Raw genomic sequence first — 19,748 nt, 5'->3', positions numbered from 1 at the left:
TAACTTGGCAAAGTGAAGAATTTACTGGGCTCATATAACTCAATCTCAGAAAGGGCAGGGACCTTATTTAGAGTTTGACACAAACTAAAAAATTGTTAGAGAAAATTATAAGACAAAAGGGAAATATGAACATTTATTGGATGTTGATTTTTAGAGGGTTTTTTTTTTCTGGTTCAATAAGGGTATTATGGTTATGCTTGAAACAAATATTTAAGTATACAAATGTGGTACACTAGCCAGTAAATTTGCTTTATACAGGGGTATGGACTAGCAAATATGAAATTTTATTTCATATATAATTAAGATTGAGCAAAAATAAGTATATATTAAGGATAATGATAGATTTATCATTCTCAGAGAAAAGAGCTATAAATAAGGAGAAAGGGAAGGCTAGAATTAAGCCTGAATTAGTGGATTGGAATCAGAGTTATCAGTATGACCTCAGAGATTTTAATAGATATAAAGGTGGGCAAGTATAAAAATAAATATAAATGTGCATACATACATGTGTTAATAAACATGTATTTCCTAGCTCTGCACACGAAGAGGGCCTTGAAACAACACATCAGTAATAATAGGGAAAACTGGATGTAGAGTTTTCCAGATATCATTCTCCAATAAGAAGAACCAGAACTTCTTGAGGAAATTGTTGTTCCAGGGCTAGACAGAAAAAATACAAGATGATCCTCAAGCAACAGTGTGGATGAATAGATAAACAACTGTGGTATATACATATTTTAGCATACTATTCAGCCTTGAAAGGAGAAAGAAATTCTAACGCAAGTTACGTCATGGATGAACCCTGAAGACACTATGCTACGTAAAAGAAGCCAGCCTCAAAAGGACAAATATTGTATGATTCTATTTATATGAGGTACCTAAGAATAGTCAAATTCAAAAAGACAGAAAGTAGAATGGTGATTGTCAGGGGCTGGGAGGAGAAAAGGGAAAATGAAGAGTTAATGTTTAACAGGTACAGAGTTTCAGCTGAGGTAAATGAAAGACTTCTGAAGACAGATGGTGGGGATGCTTGCACAACAATGTGAATGTGCTTAATGCCGCCGAATGGTATGGTTAAAATTTGGTATGGTTAAAATTTATATTATGTATATTTACCACAATAAAACATAAGAAAATAAACATATAACGAATGAGAACTGGCACACCTAATTTGGAATACAATTTGACATTATCTTGTCAATGATGAAAATATTTTTATCTCGATGTTTTTCCAGTAAATTTACTTCTCTGCTTATACCTTAGATACATTCTTGCCCATGTGCTTCAAAAGACAAAATATAAATGTTCAATAGTAAAATGAAACAAAAGAAAAAATTATATACAGTCCAAATGTGCTTCAATAGGAAGCAGTGCAAATTAATGAGCCAAATGTACATGCATGAATGTGGTTGAATCTTAAAAATATATTGACCATGTCTACGGCCATGCCACCCTGAACAAGCCCGATCCTGTCCGATTTTGGAAGCTAAGCAGGGTTGGGCCTGGTTAGTACTTGGATGGGAGACCACCTAGGAAGACCAGGTGCTGTAGGTGTAAAAAATAAATAAAAAATAAAAAATAAGCTGACAAGGTCCTTGCAATCTGTGAGGTCAACAAAGGGTTGCCTCGCCTAAAAAAAATACACACACACACACACACTGAAAAAAACCAAGTCACAACAGGATATATACAATAACAATATACACAGAGCCCTGAAACTTAACATTCACAGTATATTATTTGGGGAGTGTGCATAGGGAGGGTGCATAGGAAGGCACGGGAATGTGGTGATGAGGTTCAATAAGCAACCACTTTGCCATCTCAGACATTACAGCAGCTACCCTAAATACTCCCTTGCTCAAAAAGCCTCCTTCTTTTCAAACCGTAAATACCTTCATCCTCTCTATTATCCCTGTAAACAGAAACAGACAATGCAAGTTCCACAGGTCCATAATGCCTTATTCATTATTCCAACATCTAAAGCGCTCTGAAAACCCAGTTGGGTTTTTTCCTTGCCAGCTTTTTATAAATTTGGTACAAACTATGATGACTGGAGGCCATTTGTCATCTTTATCCCACTAAGTGTAAATATTAATATGTTTGCAAAAGAAATACCAATGTGTATCATCATGTGGTACCACATCAGACTTATTCCTATTTGCGGGGGAAGGGAGGGAGGAGGTGATACTTAGTATATAGTACATGCATCTACTACCTTTCTAAAATCTAAAAAAACCCTCAAATTCCAAAACCTGTCTGTCTTTAAGAGCTTCTAATCCGTCTTTATTTCAGATGATGACCCTTTTTCCTTCACTAAATTTGTGACACTAGATTTTTTTCCTCTATATCTCAAAATCATTCTCACCTATTCAACACATCTTATTTTTTCTCCTTTCTCTGAAAGAAAAATGTCACTCCAAATTTTTCAAGATCAATCCCGACCTGGGCTGGTAACCACACTCTACCTGATTTTTTGGAGTTGTAGTCTATCACTCATCTCTTCATTTGCATATTGACATCTTCTCTGCTGTCTCTGTTTCCTTCTAAGACTTTGATGGATTTTTTCCTACTCTTAAATAAATTTCACCCCTGCAAATACATGCAAGTTATGCTGTCTCTCTTTCTTCAAAACCTTATTTTAACAGCCTAAGGTCTGTCTTCTGTCTTCAATCACTCAACCACTCCCCCAAGCAAAGAGCCTCTACTGAGCACCTATTATGCACTGAATGGACATATGATCATCACTGAAGGACCTCACAGTATTAGCTGGGGAGGGGAGAGAGATAGAGATGAAGAGACAGATCTGTAAACATAATTTGTCAGTGCTCGGCCAAACAGAAAACCTGTTGCTTTGGACTGCTAGTTCCTCTTTTCTTAGGAAACCACAATGACACACTGAATTGTAATTTTCCTAAATGGAGAGACACATTCCTTATCTTTTCTCCTCCCTAGTCTAGTAACTAGTCAGTGCTTTGTATATGACAGATATTTAATAAACATCCATTAGAGTATAACTATGTTTTATTTAATAATATTACTATATTTGCTTCTTTTATTTTATAGTTATTTTTATTTATTTTATTCTACTTATAGTAATTTTATTCATTCTATGTATACTATAAGAGAGATATCTGTGTCCTCATTATTAAAATTTTATATGACATATTTCAAAATGACCTTCATTCATGACTATTCTTAAATGGCATGTCCTAGAAGAGATTCCTTTAACTACTTTACTTAAAATGCCCTTTCCCCCACCACCCCCAATCATTTACTGTGCTATGTTGGTCTCTATAGCACTTACCATGCATTACTTGCTGTATAATTGTTGCTGCTTTGCTTGTTGTCTCTTCCCCCACCCCTGCAAGAATTGAGGCTCCTTGAAGGGAAACACTTGTCTGTCACATTTTCCTCACATCACCAGTGCCTAGCAGAAAGCAGGTGCCCAATACTAAACAAAATGAAAATAAATCAAGAATAATATTGGCCATGCTCAGGGCATCTCTGAAAATAAGATGTTGAGTCTCAGTGTAAGTAGGTGGCTAATTTTCAATTACTTCCTCCCTTCCTATATTATATTTGACAGTGTTGCACGCATTGTGAGTTTTTCTTCCCACTTTTGTGCCAAAACAGCTTAACCTTTTATTTAAATGTCTCTAGTCCAAAAATATTAAAATTGGGCAGCTCTAATAAATACTACTACATAATAACTCGCTCCAGTTCTCTGCAGTAATTAGTACTCTGGTGATGAAATGTGCCTCTAGGTTCAAAATTTTATAATGTTTTGACAGTTGGAATCTTACCAAGCATGAAATGAACCAATAAATAATTCTTTTTTTGTTATCATTCTCTAAGCATTAAAAATATATATATTCTCAACATGTAACAGTATTACTCTAAGAAAAAAAAAATAGTGACCCTCTCAGATTTAAAGGGAAGGGTTTATGTAGCATTCAAATGAAAAGAAGATAAATGTAAAATCTCTGATAACTATAAGCCGAAAGCAACTTCTACTTAACAGGCAAGTGCATCTCAATCACCTTGATTAGCAAAGCAAGATAATATGCATTAAAATCTTCATGCCAGTCAAAAATCTCATAAATACCATATTTTATTTTCCATCTTTAACTGTTTGATCACAGTATCTTTAATCATCTCAAATGGTCTTTGTAAGACTGTTTATGTGCATATAGTTTTCCCCTCAATATCACTGCATCTCAAAGAAAATAAACATGACCCTGACAGTATTTCAAAAGCTGGGCAAAGATTTCCTTTATATCATTCAGTGTCATGTGTTTTACCTGAAGTAACAAAAGCTCCAACTTCAAAGTTAATTTGAAAGTCATAAATTGAAAAGTCAAAAGCTTTAACAGTTCTAAGCATCTCTATGAATCCAAACATATTCTCAATAATATTTGCATAAGGTGAAAAGTTCTGAAGATGGACTGTGGTGAGGGTTGTACAACAACGTGAATGTACCTAATGCCAGTGAAATGGTTAAAATGGTAAATTTTGTTACATATATTTCACCACAATAAGAAATGCTCCTTTATGAGCTACTTCTTTTACTTGAACATTCATTTCCTTATATCTTATTCTGAAACATTTATGCTTTTTCTGAAGGAATTTTACAATTTATTTCCTAATAGTATGCTCTGACACCATGTAACAGGTTCCAATGAACTTTTTTGATATTTGGCACTCATTCGTGAACTTCCTTGAATTTTTAAGGAGCCAAGAAAAGTGTTAAAGAAATTACTAGACATGTGCCTTACTTTATAGTATCAAATTTACTACCATAAAATACAAATTTTCTTTATAAATTATGCAGTAATATAGGATAAGCTATGTGGTAGGTAGTCATGAACACTCTTGGGACACAGTGGGACATGAGGCAGAAGCCAGGAGCACCTCAGTAAGTGGGAGTGTAACTGTACCCCTATGAAATGACAGGCCAGGCTTAGAAATTGGTTATTTTTTAATGATTAAGCTAACGAGTTCTGAACTTTTAACCTATATGGGTTTCATAATTACACAGCTTGAAATCCTCATCAGAAAATCTGTCTGCTCCTGAAATTCAAATCATCTCATAATCTTGAATAATGCATGGCAACTCTACAGAAATTAAAATATTTCATAAAAGTAAAGAGATTCACAACCAATTTTTTTTATGATTTTTACAAGAGCATAAAGCAACAGAAAATAAATTAGTTGTCACTTCCTTTGACTCTCCAACCCAACCCTTCTCCCTACATACCCAATCTCTTTAACAAGAGGCATCTTATTGCTTTTTCACATAAACTACATAATGGGTATGGATTCATGGTACAAAAACTTTATACGTGAACCAGTACAAAGAAAATTCAAGAGTTCCAAATACCATGAGCATGAAAAAGCTAACTCTGTGTCCAGCACAGTGATTAAGAATGCTGGCTTGAGACATCTGAGTTTGATTCCTGACGCAGCCATAGACTGGCTCTGTGACCGTGGGCATGCTCTCTAAGCAGTAGTTCCTTCACCTGTAAAATGGGGACAACAGATCTACCTCACTGAATAATCCCAAAGCTTCAATGAGATAATGTAAGTAATTATTTCAGCAATGTGCCTCATACTTGGTAAACTCTCAACAAAATAAATTCTAATTAGAATCATAGAAGGTATTCTAATTATGATCTTGTAATTAATTCCATAATAACTATTTTCATATTTGGAAAGTCTTCCTCAGAAGAAGGCAACCACAAATACTTTTCTTCTCAGTTTGTGAAAAAAGGTATTCTATGGCATTAATAAAATCCCAGACAATGGTTAAATTAAATCCACAACAAAGTAACGCTTAACAGAAAATAGATGTTTTAAACAGAAAACTAATTTAAAAGTTAAACTTGCCCTAAATTCTTCATATATATATTTCAAGGGAGAAATGTTTTTAAAGCAAATTACGGCTAATAATTTACTACTAGTCTCTTGTAAAACAAATGGAAATTTTTCTTCCAAACACCGTGAGAGATCGAAACCAATATATAGCTGCCCAGGTAAGCAACCAGCTCAGTAAGCTCCATTAACGTAGTCATTGACAGTTTTCTAGACAGGAATTCTACTCTATACTTAAAGTGCTGAAAGTTATCTTCTTAAAATATCCTAAGATTTTTATACTGAAAATACATCTTGCTTCTACAATTTACCTACCATAAACTAATTATTGACCAGAATTATAGCAAAAATATATAAAAAGAAGCTAAAAATTTCCATTTAAATAAGGAGAGAACATTACACCGACATTAAAATCACCTTTCGAAGAATAAACACATTGCAAACTGATTTATTAAGTCAAAGAAAAGCATGTAACTCTACCAATTTTGTATGAAAAGTAACTATGTAATATTAATGTTTGAATATCTGTGAAAAAAATTTTATATATCTGGTTTTCAATGATTACTTCTGCTTGTGTTTACAGATGATTTTGGTATTTTGTATTTTAATTTTTGACATTTCACAGGTGTTAAATTTCTAGTAGTAAAATAATTTTATATAATTTAAACCAAAGAAAAAAACCTGAAAAGGTGTCTTTTGTTCAAAACTCCTGTCCTACCACCTTTTATGCTTAAGATACCGTTTGTTTTGACACTATCTGTGTCACTCAAAGAAAGTCATGTATAAAAATTGTCTAGCCGTAGATGAATTCTTAAAGCGTTTAGATTGAACTTTAAAACTATAACCAAGGCACTGGCATTGTCCCAAAATGAATGATGAGGAGTACAAAGTAGATGCCAGGTTTTGTGTATGCTTGCAGCTCTACATCTATTAGACAGTGAAAGGAGATATTTTAAAACAATGATTTGGTTGAAGTGTTAATCAACTAGATGTCATAATAAAAGACTGTTTGTCAAAAATTCAATCCAGAGCTACATTCCTCTCCTTATATGGAGACACTATCAATTTTTTAAAAATCTGTTATTTATTTCATATAAAGTGTATTTCATATAAAGCACATATAAAATAGTGCTCTAGATATTCTAGCCATGATTATTTTAACTGTATAAAAATTAAATTTTCAAATAAAGTTATAACTAAAATTTAAAAAATTCCAAATGCCAAATTAACATGTTTACTTTTGGGGACATCAGGCCATAAGATACTATAGTTGAATAAAAGAAACATTTTTTCCATTTAGGAGGAAAATATTTAATTCTGGAAAAATCTAAGCAGTATGCTGAATTAAATTACCAGGAAACAGACTTCCATAAGCATTTGTTTCAATAAATCTGATATTCATTTTCGACTTCTGACTTCCAATGAACAGCAAAGACTTAAAAAACAGTATCTTAGGATGTTTACTATTCTACTTTTACTTCAGTACTCATTTCAAATATCAATGTAGCAAGAAGTATACAAGTTCCCAGTCTGTTTTCTTGAAACTCAACTTGATAAATTTTGTTTACATTTATATTAAAAAAAAATACTAAAACTTAAAATTAAAACTTGGCCAACCAGAATTTCCATTTCATATTTTAATGCATTATATATGAGTACGAGATTCATTTCAGATTGAAGTCTCTGTCAAGTGCAAAATATTTCATCCATTATGTTCAATCATTGCCGTTAAATACTTAACTTCCTTAAATAGAAGTTTCCATTTGGGAAAGAGACATCTAAATAGCTTGAGTGTTTATGCCTTTGACATTAGGTCTCCCTAAGGAAATGTCAATATTATTTTATCATTTTTCTATCACTTTCTTATTCACATTATTCTTTGTTGCTTGTTTTATTTTGACGTTTATGACAACACTTTCTTTTTCCAGCACACTAAATCTGCAAATTATTTTTCTAACCAGTTACATTCATGACCCCAAACCCAACACTTCTCACTTAACCTCCATTTTCTGAATGCACCAAAATATCCCTGTAGTTTGAGTAGAAGGGAAAGTTATGCAGCTAGCTCAAAGAACTCTGATTTTAACTGCCATGTAGCTACTTTAGCAAAGAATGATCACAATTGAAATGTCACAGTGTAAAGAACCACTGTCTTTATGTTACTTGTATATAAAATGCATTGCCTTTATCACAAAAAGATTCCCAATGCTGTGACCACTCCCACTGCCTTGATCATAGAAAAAAACCCCATTCTACCGGATCTAGGGGCCCAGGGCTCCCTAGCTGCCCTTGCTACACCAGGGACACCTAGATACCTCTTTACGACAGGTAAAAGCTAGGAAAAGAACCATATGTCAAGTCAAGGACTCCATTTTTCTGGATGATTTGAAAAAACCCTGATAATTATAAAACTTCATCACTGCTTAGGGGAAGCTGAAGTATTAACTACATTATCTCATGCCATTGCAGAATTATTTAAAAGATTATTATACTTCATTCCAAGTTCTGGCAAACTTCTTAAACCTCCTGAGTTTTGTTTTTTGTTTGTTTTTTTTTTTAAACTTGTTTGCTTTAAACATAGTCTCTAATTTCTGATGTAAATAAGATTACATCTACTTAAAGAAAATTCTAACATTTCAAGATTAGCGGCAAATATTTCTTCCATGTTGTTAAAATAAAAATTAGAAAGACTAGATCAAGAAAAGATACCTGAGAATAACAGCTTCTGTGTTCCTCTCTAAAATACACAAGACTTAACTATTTATGTTTTAAGTATCTAGAAAGGCTGAAAACAGAACTTTGATTCCCCAGTCCCTAGAATATTGATTGTCAATGTATAATTCTTGAAAGAAAGAATGAGTGAAATGAGTTTAAGACAAGCATAAATCTAATAGTTTAATATCATGAATTGTTTCCTTCTAAAAAACGATCAACAACCATAGATCATAAAGAATTTCACATAAAAGATACAATTCTCACCAAATAGAAAAATTCCACGTTAAATCTTTCCTATTAAATCCAAGTCGTGCAAACTAAACAATGGAAACATACATTTTAACCTAAAGGGGCTTACTTCTTTCACCGACAGTTCGAAATTTTCTGAAAGGAAATAGCTAAGTAACTTGGAAGAACCATGAACAAAATTCAGAAACTTTTTCAAATTAAAGATATATAGAACTAAAGAGAGAAGAATAAATATGCACTAATTGAGTGGGAATAAACGGGAGTGGGAAAATGGAACCCAAACTCCTGTAATAGTAGGTCACAATTGGGCAACTTTAATCTGTGATATGCAGAAAAATGTGACTCAAACAGGCTTAAATATAAGGTAACACATGGCACATATAACTAGAGGTTCCAAGTTAGGATGGACTTCAGAGTTGACTAAGTCCACTGGCTCAGAGGCCATGTCCCTGAGATGCCCTGGGTTCTAGCTCTCCTCCCAGGATGGGTACCACCTCATGCTAGAAGCTAGATGGCTGCAGCAGTTCTAAGCCACTAACAGAATGAAATTCAGAGAAAACTTCTCCCGCAAGATGAAGGAAACAGCTTACCCCGAAAGCCTCAGCAAACCTCTCTTTGAGCATCTTTGGCACAAACTGAATCATATGACCATTCTCAAAGTAATCACTGGCACAGGGAACTGGATTGCAGATGAAGGACCATCCAGACTCACCCTTGGAGATGGGTGGTCATACAGACCAAACCATATGAGTTGCATGTTGAAGCAAGAGAGACACCTGAACAAATTCAGAGTTCTCCTAGGAAGGAGAAAGTGGAGAATGCATGCTGGGTAAGCAAACAAAAGTATAGCTGCAGTATAATCAGCTATATAGGCCAACCTTAAATTTCTAGGTTGAAATGCATGCCTCATGGACGCATAGTTGGTCTATAGAGGGTCTAATGAAACTCCAAATCTAAAAGAGGAATTTTTGATAAATGTCTGCTCAAGGCTTGCTTATATACCCTCAATGACTGAGTCTGCTTTAAAACGCAGCATGTGCTTTATCGAAGAGCTATCCATTTTATTGAGCTGACACGGACTTTAAAACTTCATGAGCCCAACTTCTTGGGATAACAGTGCATGAATTTATTCATTTTTTTCTATGATCACTCAAATATTTGAGGATAGTTTCAGCTGGTTCCCTTGAATCCTCTCTTCTCAAGTGCAGTTCCAGTTTCCTCAGTCTTAGCAACATTACTTCCATATTTAAATAAATCGCCCAAGAGCTTTGCAAAGTTTCCATTTAAAAGATGGGCTCTTTAGAACACCACATTATACCATCACGTTAGGTTCATTTTGAACTGGTACACAGTGGCTACACTAAGCTAGGAGTCTAGAAAATCAAGTTCTAACCCTGTTATCGAGAACTATGAGATTCTTCAACTTTTTGTTCAGATATACACCTGCATATTTCAGATTGTTGGGCTATCAGAATCATCTAAAATCATAATAGTTTGCAATCTTTCTGGTCTGCTTATGGTTAAGTATTGTGTAAATATGTGTGTTTCATTTGTAACATATTTTGAATTGAGATTAATAGGTATTATATATGAACAAGCTTCTACACTTTTAGTTCTCTGATTAAAATCTGCACAAGTAGGCTTTTTTCTGAATTGCTAAGGAAATGTCACTTGATTCTTCAAAATTGATTCATGACATCAAAACAAGGGATGCTAAAAAGAGAACTTAAATTAAAGCAGTAAACATAAAGTTCAGTAATCCTGCCAAAAGTCTTTAAGTGAAGTTTCTATAATCATCATGGGGAAATACACTTTATTTTTTAAACAGAAAATTATATACTCCTATATAGGACTTTAAAAAGCAACAATTTAAAAAGCCAAGTCTAAGGAAACTAAATATTCTTATTTATTAAAAATTTATCTATAAATGTAAGGCATCTGTACGTGTAAATGAAATTTGGAACACATACCTCAATACAAGTGTTATAAACATTAATTTGATTCCAAGAGCAGCCCAAAAATGTCTAATTGACTCACAGTATAGCTAATTAATAATATAAAGTGAGTCTGAACTCATGGAAATAGAAGAACTAGCATAGTAGGAGAGTGGCACATGGCTAGTCTCAAAAAATTGTTGAATAGCTAATATCTCTTGGTGAAAATACCAAAGAACTAAAAAATTACTTGTTTAAGTTTCAGGAGTCACTTGTCAGTGCTGAGCAGTATCTCAGCCGTTTTTTTGTTTTTTTTTTTCTTCCCTTAAATCATGGGATCTCAGGTATTCAGGTGCTTTTCTTTTCATAACATTTCACCTTATTTCTTGAGATCTCTCTTATTCTAAGGTGGACACACACACACACACACACACACAAACACACACCCCATTTTAAGAAGCACCCAGATTCTTTCCATTTTAAGAAACCTGCAGCCAGTCATTAAGAGGAACCAGGTAGTAAACACATCTACACAAAAGTTATCAGGTTCCTAAAGCTCTGGGAAAGTGTCCTTGTACTGTAGTATATTCTGTCCTGGCTTGTGTGTATGATATCTTTTCTTCCCACCCATTAAATTTCTCAGGACAAATTCAATCCTCCTCCTTTCGGGAACCTGACTCTTCCTGTAACTCTCACCTCTGCCTTCTTTCCCAATTAAAGAGGTCCCTTCTTTCCTGAACACCTCATTGGGTGACAAGAAGAGAAGACTGTTCTTCTCATGTAATTGCCTCCTTCCTTCCAAACCTCTCTCAGGTTTCTCTCCCCTGGCTCAGTGTTCTTACACCACAGCAAGACGAAGACAAACAAGTAAATGTTTGCCTAAATACCTCAGGATCCCTGATTTAAGGGATAAGAACAAAAGTACTATAGTTGTTTGGTACAACATAGTTCAAAGTGTCACCATACACTTAATTTCATGTGATCATCCTACTAACCCAGTGTGGTTGGTGGGACAAGGGTAACTGATTTTACTACTGAGAAAACTGAGGTTGGGAAAGGTTAAAACAATAAGAAAAACCTAGATTCAAACTGCCAAAGCCCAGTGCTCTGCCACATAACGCTCTACAATATTCCTTTAATGGAAATGATTTTAGCTAGATATTTGGGGGATGAAATCTGATTAAAATGATATATACTTAGATATTGTTGATGTGATGCCCAATTAGCACCCAAAGGCATTTGCCTTTTTTAAAAAGGATGTTTTATAACTTATGTAACTTTCCGCTTGGTGTAATTTCAGGTATTTTAATAAAACTGCCATTTGTAAGTTATGTAAGTCAAAAATAGATGTATCTAAAAAATAATGGTCTCATACCTCTTGGGCATAGATATGTTTATATAAATAGCTTAGAAAGAAGTTAATGTGAGAGAGAACATTGGTAGAGCTAGGTCTAATAACGTAACACATGGCTATAGGCATGCTATAATGGTGAAAATGTTCATTGATTTTTTTTTTTAGAATTACATTTTTAGCTCTAAGTAAAACATTATTGTAATCTCAAGTTTTATTGTCTTTTTCCCTCAAACCAAACTTGATGTTTTATACATATATTAAACATTTTCTTATATTTTAAAAAAGACTAGCTAAATTAACAGCACCATCAAACTTGATATTTTCTTTTTAACCTCTGGTGAAAACTGCATCACAGACGTGCACAACAAGCACGCACACTCTGCACACACATACATCTGAACACAGATTCTCTCTCACACCCCAGACACACACACACACACACAAACTCACACTTTATAGTTTCCAACCTATTAAACTGCAGAAGGCACCAGGGAGTATATATTTGATATGATCACCATCCAGATTGCTTGGGTTTAAGTCCATCTCCCAATACCATTTGTCTTTGCCATAAGTAAGATCACAAAGGCAATGACTCCAAAGCACTCTGCTGGGGTTGAAACATGCCCACAAACTGCCTCCTAATGAAATATTTAAAAGAGACAACATAGTTTGGTGAAAGAAAAAGGACTATTAGAAATCTTCAATTCTAGTTTCAACTCTATCACTAACTAAAATCAAACATGTTTAAACACTAAACCACAGTTAAGAAGTCCAGGTGTTAAAAAATATTTTAAAAGACCATTCCAGTCATAAAAGAGCATATAAGACATTTAGGGATACAAAATTCAGACTTAAGTTAAATCACAATAAAATTCTTAAGAATTTCAAGATGATAATTGATAAATGTTACTAGGCAATAGTATTTAAGAAAAAAAAAGAATACCTAATGATGTCTAAAAAATTACAGAGCACAGAAAATCTACGTAGGATTGGGATGTTTGGCAAACAATGACTGGAAAAAAATACAATTTGACCTGGATCTTGAAAGATCAATAAGAATCGAGCAGCAGAAATAAATACATTTTACGTGTACATTGTACTATATAATTTCCATTGAATTTTCACATACAACTTCTCAACCTTCCCAATGATACTATGAAAAGGATATCATTTATAAAGGAAAAAAAACTGAGTTTAGAGTGGTTAAATGGCTTACTCAAGACTTGAAAACATATACATATTCATTCATGCATGCGTGCATTCTGCTCCTTTCTACAACTATCTAAACAGCTATGAAATGCCAGGCACTGCTACAGACACTGGGAATACAGCAGTGAACAAAACAAAGATCCTCTCTTCATGAAGCTTACATTCTATAACATATAGAATGAATAGTGCATAGGCAGGGAGTCGGGCTGTGATGGACTAGACAAGTGAAACACCAAGAAAGCTATGGAGTAAGAAAGCACACGGTACATAGAACAATCAGTATAGTCGTTTCATTATTAAGGTTACAAAAGGTTGAGACAGAAAGTTTGGGGGCATTCTGAGACCTTGGAACATAATGTGTGGATATGAGGTTTGGACTTGATTCAGTATACACTGAAAGGAATGGTATGACTTAAGCAATACTTTAGGAATAATATAATCTATGTTAACGATAGTAGTACATTAATTGTAATAAAGCCTAACACATAGTGCTGACTTACTACAGGCCAAGTACTCTCTTAAACACTTTACATGTATTAACTTGTAAAACCGGTACTATCTTTTGCTCCAATTGTCCTTGAGGAAACAAAAGACAAAGAGGTTAAGCAACATGACAAAAGTCACACACACAGCAGAGCCAAAAATGCACTGCCTTTGCTGTCCAGAATCCAAGCTCTTAGCCACTCTGCTTGCACTCACGCCATGCAACAGTTGAAGGGAAAGGACAAAATTAAAGGCAAGACCACCAATTCTCTATCAATTAGGTAACCTGAATGAGATTTTATGGATTTAAATTTGGTAGCTATGGAAATACAAAGAACAAAACAGGTTAAAGGAAAGATTGATTAGATTTATTAAATAACTAAAATTTAAAGACAACTTCATATTCAAACCTAAAAGGCTAGGAGACGTTCCTATTGACCAAAACAAGTAAGCTGAATGTTGGACGCTAACTTGGAGGAAGGAAACTGGGTAGTTTCAGTCTGCACCACATGTTATCAGGATTCTAAGGAGGAAATGCAGGCATGGAAAGACGTCGGCTGGAAACATGGAGCCCTTTAAGCTCTTCCTGGTTCAGACAATTCACTTTTGCAAGATGATGGGCTTAGGCCATATGATGGCTGAGACCTGTTCTGGTTATTATTCTATTATTATTGTATAATTTTGTAATTCAACAAGCAGAAAATATTCTCTAAAAGACTGAAATGAAATTTCTTGGTCAAGATAATCCTTTAGTTTTTTAATGGGCTTCTGCATTTATTTAATTTTGCAAGTTTCTTCTCAAATGTGGTTTCAAAACTTCAATACCTGTGAACCAAAGAAAAACTTTAAAAGAAAAAAAAATAAAACATCATATTCTAATTTGTTAAAAGTCAAGGGTTTAAAATAGGTGTTTTCCCTTGAAATGGGAGTCTTATTGAAAAAGTTGACTCAAAAATGAAGTAATTAATTGAAGACCTTTTTTTTTTTTAAGGAGCCTAGCTTAATTTAGCATCCCCTATCCCCAGAAAAACACAATGTATCTCATAGATTGTTTAACTGCACACTGAAAAAGTTATACTTCATCACAATCAGCCACACTGAACTTTCAATCAGTGAATAGGAAGGTGGAAAGAAGTCTAAACGAAAAGAGGGAGTTTTTCAAATGCAAAGATTTTGCTTTAGCCCTTCTAAGAAAACTCAAAAAGCATAGGTAAATATCGGTATGGTTGGTGACTATGAAGAAGTAACAATTGCTGGTTGAAATATAAACTCTGCTTTACTATCCACAACTGAGTTGGTGGGTTGTACTAAAAATATATTAACAATTAATAGAACCAAATACATCATCACATTCAGGGAGCATCTATGGTAAGCTAGTATCTAGGTATCTATGGGCTCCACTAGAGGGCAACAGAGCGTGCTCAGAAAGCAACTTGGACAGTGTCTGGTTTTAGGTCACCGGTTCACTCAGTGTGCAAACTAGTCTCCATTTCGAAATTACATTAGATCTTAAATATTTTTTATAGTACCAAATACTATACTCTGATAATAGATTTCTTATTTTAATGTTAAAGTTAGTCATAGTGGCATTATGACTTCTCAATGTATGAATCCAATGTTTTATCATAATAAAGAATCCTTCTATAAAATTATTAATTTAAACAACTTAATAACTTTTAAATTAATTTAATACGGGGTTTACAAAACAGAATGCACTGCAAAATAGTTTATTTGATGTTTGAATACTTAAATTTAAAACATTTAATGGTTAAATCAAAGCACACAGGTGGTAATAACACTACCACAGTAATACTATTAATATAATACCTAATATTTAAGTACTTACTATATGCCTTTCTGTACTTAAAACTTAATATATTTTGCCTACACTAAGCCTATAAGATAAAAATTAATATTACATCCATTTTACAAATAGGGAAATTGAAGCTAATAGAAATGAAGAAACTTGCCCAAAAACATACAACTTATAAGGAAAAAAGCTGAACTGAAACAGTAATATCTGAGTACCAGATATCCTATGATCCAGGAAGCCAACCCACCGTCTACGGGCCAACAATCCTCGCTGGAGTACAGATTTTGACATCTCTCTAAATGAACTCCGATGACATTCAAAGTTTTGTCAAAGACAGATGCATTCTCCCATTGCATTTTACCACATAATATAGTTTTACTTTTGTATATTTAGTAAAATCATGGCAGTACTCCAATTTACATAATAAAAGTTATACATTGCAGTATTTCTCTATTATACTGCAATTGTCTTCAACAACCAAATCAAGATATAGTAATGACAATTAACAAGGAAAACAATCATTAAAAAAGTTCAATATGCACAGGTTCTCATACTCAAAAATAGCAATAATGAACAATAAGCTTTGCAGTGGCTTATTAAACGTCAATCTTTAGGCTTCTTAGGGCCTTTACATATTGCGCTGAGAAACTGATAAGTGAATATTACATAGCTCTTGGGTGTGGCACCGAAATGATTTCTACACAATACAACAGAATAACACTTAAGGCCCAGAGATGAAGGCTCACCCAATGAATTGAGAATCGATTTGTGATGAACTCTGGAAGGGATAGACAGAACAATCAACTAACCTGAAATATAAAATATTTCCCTTGTCCTACAAGATCGTAAAAGCCCAGTTAGCATGAAACTGGAATAGACCAACATCACTTTAAAAGTTTAAAATTGGATAAGAGACAGTGTGTGAGTGTTCTATTAATGCTATAAAAAATTACCACAAATACAATGGCTTTGAGCAACACAAATTTATCTTGTAATTCTGGAGGTGAGGAGTCTGAAATGGGTCTCATTGGGCTAAAATCAAAGTGTTAACAAAGCTGTGTTCCTCCTGGTGGCTCTACAGGACAACCCATCCTCTTGTATTTTTCAGCTTCTAGAAGCTGATTGCATTCTTTGGCTCCAATTTCAAAGCCAACGTTGGACAGTCAACTCTTTCTCACATCCTAATTCTCTAACACTGACTCTCCTGCCTTCTTTTTCCATTCATAAGGACCCTTGTAATTACATTAGGCCCATGCAAATAATCCAGAATAATCTCCCAATTTTAAGGTCCTTAACTTAACCACATTTGCAAAAACCTTTTGCCATGTAGCATACATAATCACAGGTTCTTGGGATTAGGATGTAGACATCTTTGGGGGACATTATTCTGCCTACTGCAGACAGCACAGCATGTAATTTATGCACTCTGCAATCCATCTGAAAAGTAGTTAGTAGAACAAAGATTTATCTATGAAACTGCATATACTGATTTTACAACAAATATACTCTATGGAGTCTACTTAGAATTAAACTGTAACTGAACTGAGTAATCTGGGACCTGGAAAAGGGGACGCAAGAGAAATCAACAGAGGTAAAACTGGAAGCCCTTTACAAGAAATTAGATGCAGCCTGTAGGCAAAGATAGTTGAAGTTCACTATACATGCATGACATAGTAATTCTGAATTAATTTTGTTATACACCATAGTCCTATTATCTTTTCTTAAAAATGATAGGAACTGTGTAAAAACAAATTTATGCTAATTTATGATTGATGAATTTTCATAATTAGAAACTTTAGATACGAACACCCAATACACTGCTTGGTGTATTGTATAAGAACAAAATAGAGTGTAGAAATTTAAATTCAAGGTTCTAGAATCTGATTCTGCCAGATACTACTGTGTAGTCTTTGGCAAGTCACTTACAATTTCTGTGGCTATTATCAGAAATTAAAAATAGGGGTAATAAATAGTTCCTGCCTGCAGGGTTGCTCTAAAATAAAATACGTAAGTGCCAAAGACATTCTGGGCCACTGTTAGTGCTCAATAAAATATTAAGTTGTTGTTAAGTAAACTAAGTCAGTAGCCTTGGGCAGCCAGGAAAGAGACACTGTAAGGCTAGAAACTCTTAGGTATCTATCCCAATGAACTTGAATCATCAGACTGATACATAAAACTGAAGAACATTGAGAATGACTGTCGCATTGGATAATTATTAAGTTTCAGCGCAAATTTTACACAAATATTATTTATCATAAGATGCAAAATTCCAAAGCTGCTCCAAAAATATTTTGACAAAATATGGATAGAAATAGAGCATTGTGGTAAAAACATGGCTTGCCTGTAAAGGGGCTCTAATGGGAAAGCAAGTAAAGGAAGAAAAAAAAAAATCTCCCAAAGAGACACCATGTGTGCACCATGCACAGTGTTAGCCAAAGGAATAATAGAGTTAAGATCGCACATAAACTACTTCTGCTGCCAGAAGTTTAGAAACTCATTTCTTTAGAAAACTGACTAAACTATATTAGCTCCTTGTCTGATTTTAAGTAGAAAATGATTTAACCTCTAATTTCAATCTTTACAGAAGTGTACTGGGTGGCCTCAACCTATGCTGCTTTCTGATTCTGTGTCTGTTTTTCCTGCCTCATCCTTTCAAGCTAAGCTGCAAAGGTAGTGAGAGTCCTTTCTAGGAACTGAGGTATATGGGCTTTGGCACAAGGTCTATATACATCCATCCATGTCTCTTTGGATTGGCTTTCTATCCGTATGCTAACTGCAAGAGATTATTAGCCAATTTGAAGATAGGTGAGCTGTAATTTTATCTAAACTCAATATTGTCTCAAAGGATGTTGGGTGAATTTCATGTCATTAAATATCCAGAAGCATTATTTCTAATTACTTCTTAATCTAAACTGACAAAAAAAGTAAGGTAAAATGGAGTCTTGCAGACTTCTTTCTACATTAGTCATATGGACTATGAGGAAATTTTGACTGCAGAGAGCATGTCAGAAAAAAAAAAGATAAGTGATGCTCTCCTTTTCATTTAAATTACCTTAAAAAAGAAACAAATGGGAGTACAATTTTTTTCTGGCAATATCGTAAGTGTAAATTTTCACCAACTCTGTAGAATAATACCAGTTAGGCTTCTTCATGCAGAAGAGTTAAAATACATTACAGAAATAGGTAAACTTGAACCCAGACAGCACTAATCCTTTGCTAGGATTCGAAGTAATTATCTCACTTTTTCATCTTATTTTGTAGTGGTAGTGAAGTCCCTTTAAAACAGAGATTATAATAATGCTGCTCCTGTGTCTGGTAAATGGATTATGGTTTAAAAGCTCATTGCCAAGATAGTTAAAAAGAATTGTCTAAAAGGAAGAGCTCTATAGGACAAATTATTTCCCTGGGCACTATTCATGGAACCATCCTTCCTATAATGAGGTCTTAGATGAGGCTGGGATGAGACATTTTCTTCTGGCCCTTCTTAAACTCTCTACTTTCTTCTTACTGTTCATTTTAATACATTGGATATCAGTGAAATTTGAGACAGGAAGATCTTATTCATTAACAACCCAAATGCCTGGAATATTTCAAAGGAAGAATATGGCTATAGAGAAGCAGCAGAAAGTCAAACAGGGAAACGCTGAAGTGAAAATCCTCCTTTAAAGTTATGAACATAAGACCAAACAATAAACAACACTTATGCATCAAAATCATGTACAGCACAAATTAGTACTTGATAGATAGTCACAGGGATGGGGAGCACAGCATAGAGAATGCAGTTAGCATTAATATGATGGCTAGATGGAGAGCCAGAGGGAAAGACAGAGTAATCAGGGGGATCATCTCATAAACTATACAAATGTCTAACCAATGTACTATACGCTTGAAACTAATAATAAAATAAATTTTTTAAAAAAAAATTACAAATAGAACTACCACATGACCCAGCAATTGCACTACCAGTGATTTATCCAAAGAAAACAAAAATAGTAATTCGAAGAGATCTATGAATCTCTATGTTCACTGTGTGCTATTTACAATCACCGAGATATGGAAGCAACCTAAGGGCCCATCAATAGATGATTGGGTAAAAAAGTTGTGGTATGTATATATATAT

The 19,748-nt window shown here is 34.1% G+C and overlaps 1 protein-coding gene and 1 pseudogene across 8 annotated transcripts in view; one reads left to right on the top strand and one right to left on the bottom strand.

The window, feature by feature from the left end:
• Positions 1–19,748, bottom strand: part of PARD3B (par-3 family cell polarity regulator beta) — a 901,201-nt gene that overhangs the window by 749,723 nt on the left and 131,730 nt on the right. The gene's annotated exons all lie outside the window — the stretch shown is intronic.
• Positions 1,436–1,554, top strand: LOC120587845 (uncharacterized; annotated as a pseudogene).

Source organism: Pteropus medius, unplaced genomic scaffold, assembly GCF_902729225.1.
Source record: "Pteropus medius unplaced genomic scaffold, Ma_sr-lr_union100, whole genome shotgun sequence".
NCBI lineage: Eukaryota > Metazoa > Chordata > Mammalia > Chiroptera > Pteropodidae > Pteropus > Pteropus medius.
This window is presented reverse-complemented; position numbering and strand designations above follow the sequence as displayed.